We start from the raw sequence: 13112 nt of genomic DNA, 5'->3' as shown, positions 1-13112 counted from the left end.
TGTGGAAAAAATTCCCGCGATAAATCTAAAAGGAGGATTTGGAAGCTTGTTTAAAGAGCATTCAAATGCAAGGTAGCAGAATGTTTTTCCATTATTAGTTTAAAAGTTGCAGACGTTTGAAAGAAAAAAAAATCAGTTTTTTTTCGAGAATTATTATTTTGGTACCATCGACTCGTACGGAAGAATTTTACTCGAAAAAAATGTGGTTTGTAGCGTAGAATCAACCTAAATTTTCTCTGATTTATTACGGAAAATTTTGTTTCTACATGTTGAAGTCGATTATTGTACGACTTCTTAGTATTCCATGAATGAAAAAATCGTTATTTTTATTTTCTACGGTTTTTCAGTTCTTTGAAGCTGAAATTAATCTAGGAGTTTTCATAAATACAGCAAAAAAACTATGACAAAAGGTTTTTATCGTCTCTAAATTACAAAGTATGAGTAATATAAAGTCATATCCAATGAAACAACAACGTTGAATTCTTTCGTAATCATCAAAATAAGATAAACTCTAAGAATTGGTCACTTCACACGTAATTGAGCTTTGTTTATAAATATACGATGACACCGAGATACTCTAGGTAAACTCAGTTAATAAACTGCCAGTTCATTCATACAATCTTTTTAGTCGCCAGTATGGGAAAGACTGCAAATTTAGCAATAGACAGAGCTGTAGTAAGATAGTGGTTCTTCACAAAATCGATAAGAGCAATAAGAATGTAGCTAAAACGCTCTAGTTATCCCGGTGTATTGTTGATAATAACGTAAAAAAGTTTTCTAAATTTGGCACAGTGACCATGAGAAAAAATGCATCTCTTTGGTGTTCTTCCCCTAGCCAGGGACTATGTTGATATTACTTCTGACTGGAGGTTCTGTGTGTGTTCGTCCGCTCGTGTCGTTCCTCCGTATCTTGTTACGTCGCGTCACTTCATCTGCTCAGTCATCTGTCAGGCAGCCGTCCGCATTCTTACATCTCAGTATAGTTTCCGTATAGGTAGCGACTAAGCACCACCATTCGGGTTCACGCAGCATCACGACCACAATGTTATCGGGAGTGATGCTGCCGACCGTTCCTTCGAGTTCCTGTGTGAGTCTTGTCCAGCGGTCACACGCGAAAAACATGTGTTCCACGTCGTCTCGTTCGTGTCCACAGTACTTACGGTCGGATGTTCGAAGTCTGTTTATGTTGTAAAGGTACCGTCGGAAGTACCTGTGACCCATCAAGAGCTGGGTGACGTAAAAATTTACATCGCCAAATTTCCTTCCGAGCCACAGCTCAAGTCCCGTATCAATTGTCTCGTCCAGTTACCACTTCGTTCCTCTGTTCATCGGCCTTGCCAAATGACAATTGTCCTATCACGCTCAGCGATTGCTGCGTTCTTTCGTCCTATGTCCGCGCTGCTCCCGTAGATCCTTTTGCGTTCAAAGGCCAGAAGATCCACGGGTATTATGCCAGCCACCACCAAAACAGCCAGCGCAGAGACTGTTCGGTAGAAGCAAGCGATTCGCAGTGTGCCCTGTCTCTGTACCATCATCATCGACTTACAGTATTTCTTTTGGCAATGTACCCAGCTATATATTATTATTATTGTTATCATTATTATTACTACGACCAAAAAACATGAATTTCTAAAGCTATTGAAACGTATGGATTGATAAATTATTTATTTATTATATTTATTTCGACTACTTTTTGACTGTCACCGGAGGTCAGAATATTTATTATTTATTTCGATAATGGACTAATAAAAACTGATTATTTGATATTTTCTACATTATTTTCTACATGGTTCCTTATTAAGAAAATGATCATTTCCATCTATAATAAAGTATTCTAGTTATTAAAGAATACCATAAAGTCATACAATAATCGACTCCAAAATTTATGAAAAAAAATTTTCCGAAATAAATCAGAGAAAATTTAGGTTGATTCTACGCTACAAATCACACGTTTTTTTGAAGTAAAATTCTTCCATACGAGTCGATAATACCAAAATAATAACTCTTGAAAAAAAGTGTTTTTTTTTCAAACATCTGTAACTTTTAAGCTAATCATAAAAAAATATCCTGCTATCTTGCATTCGGAAGCTTGTAACGGTAAACGTCTTGTTAGCGCTATCACCTCAACCATGCGGCTGTCTGCGAGGGCAGCACCTACTGGTTGGGGAAAATCGAAAAAGGGAATTCGGTACGAGACGGGACGGAACGCGCGCTAATATAAACGAACTAGTCGAGGATTGGTTATCCGAGCATCCAGCCGAAGTCCATAGTAGCCGGTGTTTTCCCAAAGTTTTCCAAGAGATACGAAGTAAGCCAGCCGAGTTACCAGAACGTCGAGTGGAAGTGACACCTCCGCCGATATCGAGATATCTGCTATCGTCGCTGCTGTAGCGAGTGTGTGTGAGTGTGCGTGGGTGCAGAGTTTCGCCATCGAGGGGGAAACCGGGAGCGAACTGTTTCCTGCAAAAGACTGATAACAAACTTGTCTCCTTTCCCCTCATTGATAGTACGACCGCTAATAAGGTAAGCTGGTCAGCTTAGTATCGCGACTTTTTGTATGACTACGCAGAGCGAATTATTAATCCCTCGTACTCTATAAAAATCAGTAGCGTGCATGTATTAACTCCTCGAACAAAGAGCTACGGACGCTCCGGCACTGTATGCTATTGACGCGAGCATGCTTCGTAAACATAAACACGCGGGCCAAGTATATTGTAGAGAATAGGTAAATAAACTAACTCGCATGTGATACAGATCATAATTTCGCTGTTGTTATTTCTAACGAGTAGCAAGTTGGTTACCTGACTCCTGTCCCCTCCTGCTCTCCGATTAGCGAATTTGAATATTTCGATAACACCGCGCGTATCTCGATATGATTGCGCGACACATGAATAATCGGAATAAAAACGGAGTATTCACCCCGTTGCAAGCTCTTTAAACAAGCTTCCAAAGCCTCCTTTTAGATTTATCGTCGAATTTTTTTTTCCCATAAAAATGTTCGGACAAATGTACCTCAAAGTACTTGCCAGAATCTACAAAATGAGCTCCCGGAGGCTTCTATAGAATGAATACTTCCTTAGTAACAAAAATTTAATTTTATGTAATTTTTTTTCTGTGTGGGCAAATAAATATATACGGCAGTGTATATATATAACTCAGAGACGTACGCTCAGAGACATACCAAAACTATGGAAGCTACGCTATAGGTAACGATTTTTATCTGAAGCCTTATAGTAGATATAATATGAGTTTCCTACAAGAAACGCTAACACTTAATGGAATATCATTTAGTTTAAAACCAAACAGTAATACGCTACGTACTGTTATTCAGTATAGTTATAAAATAAATTTCAAACCAGAAGATTCTATTGATTCAATTTTAGGCTTTACTAGACTTGAGCTTTCTGCAAAGGAAACTCATAGCTCTGATTTATCTCTAACTATACTCAAAGTGAACGCTTTACGTATAAGGTGTAATATTATTACAGGTTCTTACATACACGAACATAAAGTGTATACTATATAAGATTTTTTCCAGCAGTAAGATCTGGATATAAAATCATTGAAGTACCTTAACATATAATTTATTTGTCAGTCGTCTCGGGGAGTATTGATCATTTAGAAATACGAATTGTTGATCAAGACGAAAACCTAGTTAATTTTCGAGAAGTAGTTACAGTACGTGTTCACATCAAAGCAAAATCGTAATGAGAATCATATAATAGAAAATTGGACGAAGTCATATCAACAGAATGAAATGTTAATCAGTGATTAGTCGACTGTGAGTTACCATAGCATTCATACGCCAGAATTTTCAGTTTCTGAAAAATTTATGAAAAGTCTAAAGTAACACTAATCGGTAATACATCTTTTAGCGGAAACTATCGTACATATTAGTGTGCTTCTTACAACAACGAAATGAAGGGAATTCGAAATATTTATTCAGGTATCGCTTTCGATGAGTCACTAGCTCATTATGAGGTTCACGCCCATCAACTTTAATCATTATCACGTTTCAATAATCATGATGAAGTTCGTATCTCAATTCAACATCAGGATTTATTCATACTTCTATATCGCAGTATGATTCATATTTGTGACAGATTAACTCAAGATAATGGAAATTTAGTTGTTAAATTTAATATAGTCCATAAAGCTATATGTTATTTGTTCAAGAAGATACGATACAAGATAAATGGTATTGAAATAGATAAAGCAAAGAATGTCGGTTTGAAAAATCTTATGAAGAACTGGTTATCACTTAATCCAAGTCAAAGTGTTTCGTCGAAAGACGAAAGTGTTTCCTATATAGTAAAGGGGAAGTATAAGGTTGTAGCATAGTCGCGCTTTCTCCTCTCTCCTAGTGACAACGTACTATTTCATTCTCTCTCTTTTATCTTTTCCTTTATCGATATACTCGTACTTACTCAGCATGCCTAACTACGATCTAACTATATGACTTTTCTTTCTTTCTTACTTAAGGAGAGAAGGGGAAAGTATTCGTTTCGGGTGACAGCGCGTTATCGGTTAGTTGTGGAGGTCAGTCAGTATAAATCATTCGTCCGAACTAATCGCACGTTTTGAATTTTACATTCGTTAAACAGAATTTCATTAACTTATTTAATTTGTTAATGTAGTAGGGTTAAGCTTAATTAGTTTCAATTAAAATAATATTTAATAGACGCGTATTTATTCTAGTTTCTAAAAATTCTTCCAATCAGTTCTCTTTGTTTGAATCATGCTATTTTAACAATCGCCGCGAGACAAATCCTCCTCGAACTTAGGTAACACAAACATAATTTACACAAACACTCATACGTATCATTGGTTGACTTGCTACAAAATAGTTAACCAAGCCCAGTGACTAAAAAACTATAAATTCATTACGTACATTATATTGGTCAACTAGCCACAAAGTAGTCAATCAATATCACAACGCCACGTGTTTCATTTCACATATCATTTGATCGGTTAGCTATAAATTAACCAATTTCAATTTCTTTTACATCCGACATATATATGCATACCTTTAAGTATCAATTGTAATAAATAAATCATAACACGTTTTTATTTCTTTACACAACGATTGAACGCATGACTGCATGTTATCACAATATCAGTTTGTATTTTATCAATGTAAATCAACCAAGGGTTTTTCTCTATTTAGGCGGTTTCCGTTTGCGCTTACGTGCAAATATAGTTTGCACGCAAGATCAAACCTAACCGAACCATGTGGAGTTTTTTCCCAATTTTTTAGGCTTATAATATATCGATCATATTGGCCTAAACTACGCATTCATTATTTCATATCCTTTCATAAACTACACATACATACACGAACAATCCTTTCAGGCTAAGAAATTTATTGCTAACACAAAGTTTAATTGCCGAAAAAGCTGAAACTAGTAACAAAAAATAACGCTTACAAATAATGGAGAATATTTAAATATTACTATACCCCTTAATATGCTACTAGGATTTGCAGAAGATTATCGAAAAATCTTTGTAAATATCAAACATGAGCTTATCAAAATATTGAGAAATGATTTGAATACTGCCATTGTACCTACCAATTTGTAAGAAGTAATTACTTATGAAAAAATTTAAATTACTTTCAATAAAATTGAATGGGTAATGTTATATGTAGTTGCAGTCGATAGAGAAAAAATCAAATTCTAAAATCAAATTATTCATGATAGAGCAATCACAATGAGTTATCGCACTTGAGAGTTATACGAGTATTCGAAATTACCTTGCACATTGAAGCATGTTTGAAATGTGAAGACCTCAAATCAATTGGAAAAATCTCGTTTCAATATTTTAGCCTTTCGAACTCAAAGAAAAAATGAAGCAAGCGTTTTTGCTACTCGCTTTTATCATTATAACATTTGCAATATTGAATTATTTCTAAACTCTTAATTCTATCCATGTAGAAATCTTAATTTAAGCATTAGTCAGAATCAGTATGCAGTACTTTATGATATGTACGCTAACTTTCAAAGCTCATATTATGGAAAATAAAATTGACCATTGCTTAATAAAAAAGATTTCATCGAAAAATCATAATGGATTGTTCGAAATAAAAAGAATCTGTCAAAAGTGATTCGGCAGGTGTTCGCTTCGAGTTTACCAAGAGAGAAGATTTACTGATAATATTATCGCCTATGTTAATTCTACACGATCAAATTATGCAATATAATCCAATCAGCGGTAATGTGAAGAAATTAGTTTAATATAGTTTACTTTCTAAATAAAATGTAACTAATGACTGTTCAAAACAGAATGAATCTGTGGCGGTTGCTCCACGTCGCGCTGAGCCAACGTCACGTGACGCCACACTCGGTTCCGAGAGACGGCGAGCACGAAAGCAAATAATTGTGCCGCGAGAAGAATTCAAATAATCTTGCGCTAGCTCTCCGACCTTCAACAAGTAAACATTTTCGGTCTGAAGCTCGAGAAAGCGCTTTTCCCGCATTCCTGTGCAGTACTGTGCCTCAGCTCTGGCGTTCCGAGTCATTCACGCAACTTATTATATTCCTGCGTTCTGTAAAACAAAGATTGCCATTAAATTGATACAGTCAATCTCGTGAGTGATTTATTATGCCTTATTCACGCAACTACGAAGAGAGCTAGGCCTTGTGCGCGTGGCGACAGAATACCCAAGCTCATCGTATCTTCGAACATTTTAACAAATCAACCAAGAATATTACAGTAGTGTAACAGGCTGTCATTTAGTCGGTAATCTCCTGAAAGTGCCCGTACTCTAACTATATGAAGCCTTGTTATCTATGCGCTCGATGCGCATTAACCTACCTTGCCTAGGAGTGCGCCTGCGCAGGGTCTCTTCAAAGTTCCGAGTTGGGTTCCCCCAACTCGCCACCTGGCGGCGCTGTCACTGCTTGCTCGTAGCGCTCGTGCGGCCGCTATCGGAACCTAAATTGAGGATTCCCGCCTAACGTTTCGCACACTTCGTGCTGCGTTACCGGCGAATTCGAATACCAATGTAAACAATGCGAGGCGCGACCTTCGGACAAGGGAATGACGAAATAACGACTAATAAATTCGTTTATACGGAACAAAGGGTGATTTATTTACTCAAATCAATTACACGGAGGGTATGCCGAGAGACTGACGCGCGCACGCGTGAATGACAATACACGCTAATCGAGAGAGAGAGAAAAAAACCGCGATTGCCGCGAACTACCTGTTCGCACGCAATATATCTATTCTTCGCGCTCGCTGCGCGGATTCGCACGCCAAATTAACAACAATTAGAAACAGGGAAGGTGCACCTACCGCAACGACGGCGTGGATACGGTGGCCAACCGTATCCGAATAACACGCTGTTATTAGACTGCTCTGCTGCTTGCTGCCCTGCCTCGATTTCTACGACTGCTGTTGTTGTTGCTGCTACTGGTGCTGCTGTTATTGCTGTTGTTGCTGCTACTGCAGTTGTCACCGCTGCTACTGCTGCTGTTGCTGCTGCTGCTGCTGCTAGCACTCACCCACGCAAGTTCGCAGTATCACCAGGAACAATGTCAATGGCAAACACAAAAAAAACTCAGGAACACGGACGGAGGTTAGGCGCGCTAACTGACTGAGTGACACAGTCGTACTGGCGCTCGGAGCCTCCCCTTCCGGTCGTTGCCCCTTACGCGCTCTCTCTCTCTCGCGAACCGAACGCGGCTCACCTCGCTTAACCGCTAATTACACGCGCGAGTCAAACGATTTTCGGTAATCGTTGCAGCCCCCTCCTAGCTTCGAACTACCGGATCGAACTACCCTATTGACTCGCGCCCCAAGGATAGGATTGGAAAAGGAGAGAAATCAATATCAACTATCCTCAATTTACACATTTTATTGGCCCATCCCGGGCCACCAATGCCCCCCCGTCACCTGCCGGAGCCACCTGGCGCCTTATGTCTGGGGTAGCGCCAGTGCTCCGCCTTGTTGGGGCACTTTGATGTTGTGGTGATGCCGGGATGGCCGCAAATGTAGCAGCCCCGGCCCGGTCTCCTGGCGAGGCTGGGCTCCGCCCCGTGGCCCTGGCTTCCGGACGGTTGTTGGGGCGGCGTGGCTGCTGACGCCGGGGCGGCGATGAAGGTAACGCCGCCCACCGTGGCGGATGTGCGTCCCCCTACGGTTCGCACCACCACGGTCGGGTCGGAAACCGACCCGTCCACTCGGACCACAAACTCCTGTCCGGCGCCGGGGGCCCCCGAGACCCTCTTCGGTTGGGTCTTTGTCGGGGGCTTGGCCGGAGCCCTGGCCGCGTCCCTATTTGTCGGGGCCGCCGGCGGCAACACTGCCGGCGGGCCCGCGGCCTCTGGGGACTCCAGCCCCTGGTCGACGTGCAGGAGGGCCTCACCGTAGGCCCTCTGCCGCCGGACTACCGGAGCCCATTCCCCCAGCAGTTCCTGGGCACCTCGGAAGTCGAGGAACTCTCCCAGGTGCGCGTGCACCTGGCGCTGGAGTTCCCCGACGAACTCCCAGGCGTTCTCGAGCTCCTGGAGGCCCAATCTCACGTGCCTCCAGGTGTTCTCGAGACCTACCTGCTGGGGAACTCGTGGGTGGGTGCAGACCCAGTGCTGACGGCCGCAGGCCTCCCTTGGCCCGGGGCACTGGGTCGAGCTCTCCACGGTGGCCGTGCTCGACCCTTGGGTCTGCACACCCTGGTCCGTAGTGGACTGAGACCGACGGCCCTCTTCGGATGGACCGTCGGTCTGGGTGGATGCTTCCCGGGTTGTAGGCCTCGAGGTTTGGGCCCTCATGCCTTCCCGGAGGAAGTCATCCACCCGCTGACGTGAGCGGCCCTCTCGAGCGGTCGCCTCGACCTGGGCCCGGACGAATCTTCTTAGATCGCCAATCAGCCGATCGGCGCCCGGGCCCAACCCCAGGTCGAGCAGCAGCTGGGTGGCCGTCTCGAGGGCCTCCTCACTGATGACCAGCTTCCTCTCCATCTGTAAAAGAGAAGAAGTGGGGTCAAGGGATTTCTCAGGCTCAGCCCTTAACCTACCCGTCGCCGTGTAACGCTCGACGCTATTCTTTACGAGGACGTCCCGGTCCCCGGCGCTTTCCTCGAGAACATGGCCCATTTGCGGGGGCAGCTGGCAGCACCACCTTCCGCACGTGCTGAGCGGTTTTACGTGGCCTGCCCCTTCCCCTTACCGCATTGCCATCCAGGTCGTCTCTACCTGGTTCCCGAGGTTCGCGCGTGGGGTCCTTGCGCGGCCTTCCTCGTACTCGCTTAACCGGCGCCTCGGTCGGTACTTCCGGAGCCACCGCGGGTTTCTCACGCTCGTTCGAGGGGGCTGCATTCGCGACGCGCTCGCGTATCGGATCCTCGCTAGATTCCTCGATCTTCGCTGGCGGGTCGCCTACGCCCTCCTCTTCGTCCAACGGTGCTGAGTCTCCGCCTCCTGGTTCCTCGTCGTCCTCATCAGAGTATGGACCGAAATAGGGCTTGAGATCCTTGGCGTGGATCAGCTCAGGCAACTCTTCCTGCTGGTTACCTAGGCGGTAGGTATTCGTCCCACATACCTCCAGAATCACGTAGGGGCCAGCATACTTCGGTGCCAACTTCGCCGAAATGCCCTGAGCTGCGGAAGACAAGATGCGGTTCCGCTTCCACACCCAGTCCCCAACCCTAAAGTCGGCCTGACGTCTCCTCCGATTGTAGTAGACCGCCTGACGAGCCGCCTCCTCCCTAGACTTAGAGCCAGCGCGTTCCCACAAGTTTGGTAACTGGCGCATGTGCTCTCCCCATTCGGTCAGTTCTTGGCCCTCGGACGCTTCCCGAGCCAACCGATCCTGGGCCCTTCTAAAGGTCGAGGGGGGAGTGGGCTGTCTACCGAAGACCAGCATGGCCGGGCTATACCCTGTCGCGCTGTGAGTTGCCGAGTTCAACGCAAAGTTGAACTCAGGCAGGTGCTCGTCCCAGCTCTTATGGTCCCGCTCCACATACGATATGAGCATGGCCTTGAGGGTTCGGTTCACTCGCTCCGTGGGGTTTGCCTGGGGATGGTAAACTGGGGTAAGGGCGCGCTGGATGCCGTTCCTTGACAGGTAGGCATCGACCTCTTGATTTTTAAATTCGGTCCCGTTGTCCGAAAGAAAAATCCCTGGCGCCCCAAACCTGGTGACCACCCTCTCGTGCAATTCCCGTACGATGGTCCTTCCGTTGGCCTTGCGCACGGGCACGCACTCCACCCACCGAGTGAACAGGTCTAAAAAGACCAAAATATACTCGAACCCTCGTGAGCTCTTTGGGAAGGGGCCAGTGATGTCACTGGCCACCACCTGCCAGGGTCGCGAGACCTCTCGACGACCCATCAGCCCGCAAGGCGGCCTTTGCTCTGCCTTGCATTGCTGACATACCGGGCAACTCCGCACGTACTCTCTGACCTGACCTGATCGTGCCTAGCCCGGGAGAACGTTCGTTCTCTCCCCTGGTGTCCCGCTGCTGGCGCATCGTGCACCTCCTCAAGTACTTGATGCCTCTTCTCGGCAGGAACCACTAGCTTCCAGGCTTCCTCGTTGTCGATGGACCCTTCGCTCTCCTCAGTTGGATGGTAATGGTACAGTCTCCCACCCACTACCTTCCAGGTAGGCTGAGAATGTGGGTCCTGGCATACCTCCCTGTATCTCTGAAGGTACCAGGCATCGGCAGTTTCCGGCAGATGAGTCATGGCACCCACTTCTACCACCCCCTCCTCATAGGCCCTAGATAAAGCGTCTGGCACCACGTTGAGGTCTCCTTTTCGATACTCTATATCGAACACGTGCCCTTGTAATGCTAACGCCCAACGCGCTAGCCTTCCTGTAGGATTCCTCATACTGTGGAGCCACTTAAGGCAACTATGATCGGTGATGACTTTGAAGTGGTGCCCCTCAACATAGGGCCGGAACTTCCCGATAGCCCATACAACTGCCAGGCATTCTCTTTCGGAGACTGTATAATTCCTCTCCGCACTGTTTAAGGAGCGACTGGCGTACTCGATTACGCGCTCCTGTCCATCGACTTCTTGCGTCAATACCGCGCCTATCCCACTATCGCTCGCGTCCGTTTGTAGCACGAACTGCGCGTTGGGATCTGGCGACTGCAAGATCGGTGCCGAGACCATTGCGTCTCGCAACCGTGCGAAAGCCTGTTCCTGTTCCTGCTGCCAAGCAAACGGGATGCTCTTCTTCGTCAGGCGGTTTATCGGTTCAGCGATTGTTGCGAAGTCGGGTATGAAGCGACGATACCACGACATCATCCCCATGAATCGCTTCACCTGTCTGATCGTCCGTGGTACTGGGTACTCCATGATGGGCTTGATCTTCTCTGGATCTGGCCTTACCCCTTCACGGTTCACCAGGACCCCCAGGTACTTGACTTCCGACTTACAGAAGTGGCTTTTGGTCTTATTCACAGTGAGGCCCGCACCCAGGATTCGTTGTAAAACCAATCCCAGGTGTCGCTTATGCTCCTCAAAAGACGGCGAGATAATAATCACGTCGTCGAGGTACGCAAAAGCGAAAGGATCTAAATCCGGGCCAATCACTCTGTCCATCAACCTCTGGAAAGTCGCGCCGGCGTAGGACAATCCGAAGGGCATTCTCTTGAACTGAAAATGCCCCAGGCCGGGGACTGTAAACGCCGTAATTGGGCGCGACTCCTTTTTAAGAGGTATCTGGTGGTACGCGCTACTCAAGTCCAGTGTCGAGATGAACTTAGCATCTCTGATCCTTCGTAGGATGTCACTCATGAAGGGTAATGGGTAGGCGTCTGGCTTGGTTACTGCGTTTACCTTCTGGTAATTTACGCAGAACCGATATTTGCCGTCTGCCTTCTTAACCATCACCACTGGACTTGACCACCCGCTGGTTGCTGGTTCAATGACGTCGTTGTCCAGCATGGCCTTGACCAGCGCGTGCATTTCGTCTCGCACCCTGTCGGAGACCGGGTAGTATTTCTGTTTACAGGGTCGAGCGTCTCCGATGTCTATCTCATGCTCGACCCCCACAGCACAGCCTAAACACTCGCCTCCGTCTGGAATTAATCCATCGACGAGGCTAGCCACTTCTTGACGCTGTGCTTCCGTGGCTTCTACCAGGCCTACGGGTGCGAGGCACGACGTACCAGTGACGCTTGCCACTTCTAACGGTACCGCCACTTTGGCTTTCGCCAAGTACAGCTGGTCCGTGTCAGGGTTCAGGTTGGCGCTGAATTCCCTCACGAAATTCGCGCCGACGTAGCAGTCGTCAGACAGCAATGGCGTTATAGCGACCCTTACATCTTTTGTGATTCCCCCTACTGTGAAGGGGAAAATCACATGACCCAAGATGGGACATGGGCGACCGTCAGCGAGCTTCGCCTCTCCCGCTCGCGTGACGTCCAGGCCCAGCCCCATATCGGATGCCAACCTAAGCCCGAGTTGACCCATTACCGTTGATGAGGCCCCGGTGTCGTAGAGTGCCCTTAATTTATAGGCACCTATTCCCACCTGAAGCCACCACCTGGTCTCATCCTCGGGTCTGTACCTGCGGGGAGCTTTCGCCGTCTCTCTCCCCTCTGTGGACGGGAGGCTTTCACGGCTCTTCTTGCCTTGGGCAGCCGCTACTCGCGTCGACGTGCTCTCGCCCGCAGGTGTCTGGGTCGCCGGCGTATCCTCCGGAGTGTCAGGTGGTCTCCTGGAGCTTTTGGGTCTGGTGGTCTCCTCTCCGGCCCACTCAAACCCCTGCTCCACCACCTGAATCCGGCCTCCGTACCCTTCGAGGATACAAAATGCCCGGTTACCCAGATCAGGCATCGGTTCGGTCGCTGTCGCTTCTAACGCCGCTGCACTGCTGGGTCTCGTGGGGTCCGATACCCCTGTCGAGACCTCCTTGAACCCTGAGGTCGTTGACGGGCCCCTGCCACGTCCAAACGACCTGCGACGAGAGGTCACCTTTACTGGGGACGCGGAGGGGACCTCCGTCCTCCGCTTCCCTGCCCGTTTCCCTTGTTGCAATCCGGGCAGTACCTTCTGGTAAAGCCCAGTTTGCCACAAGACGAGCACCTGATGGGTTGGGAGTAATCTATCTTCCTCCGCTGACCCTCTCGTCGCTGGCCAGGAGACCCTGGGGGG

Source organism: Phymastichus coffea, unplaced genomic scaffold, assembly GCF_024137745.1.
Source record: "Phymastichus coffea isolate CEN01 unplaced genomic scaffold, Cenicafe_Pcof_1.1 PCOF00008, whole genome shotgun sequence".
Classification (NCBI taxonomy): domain Eukaryota; kingdom Metazoa; phylum Arthropoda; class Insecta; order Hymenoptera; family Eulophidae; genus Phymastichus; species Phymastichus coffea.
The sequence above is the reverse complement of the archived record's forward strand: the minus strand, read 5'-3'. Positions refer to the sequence as shown.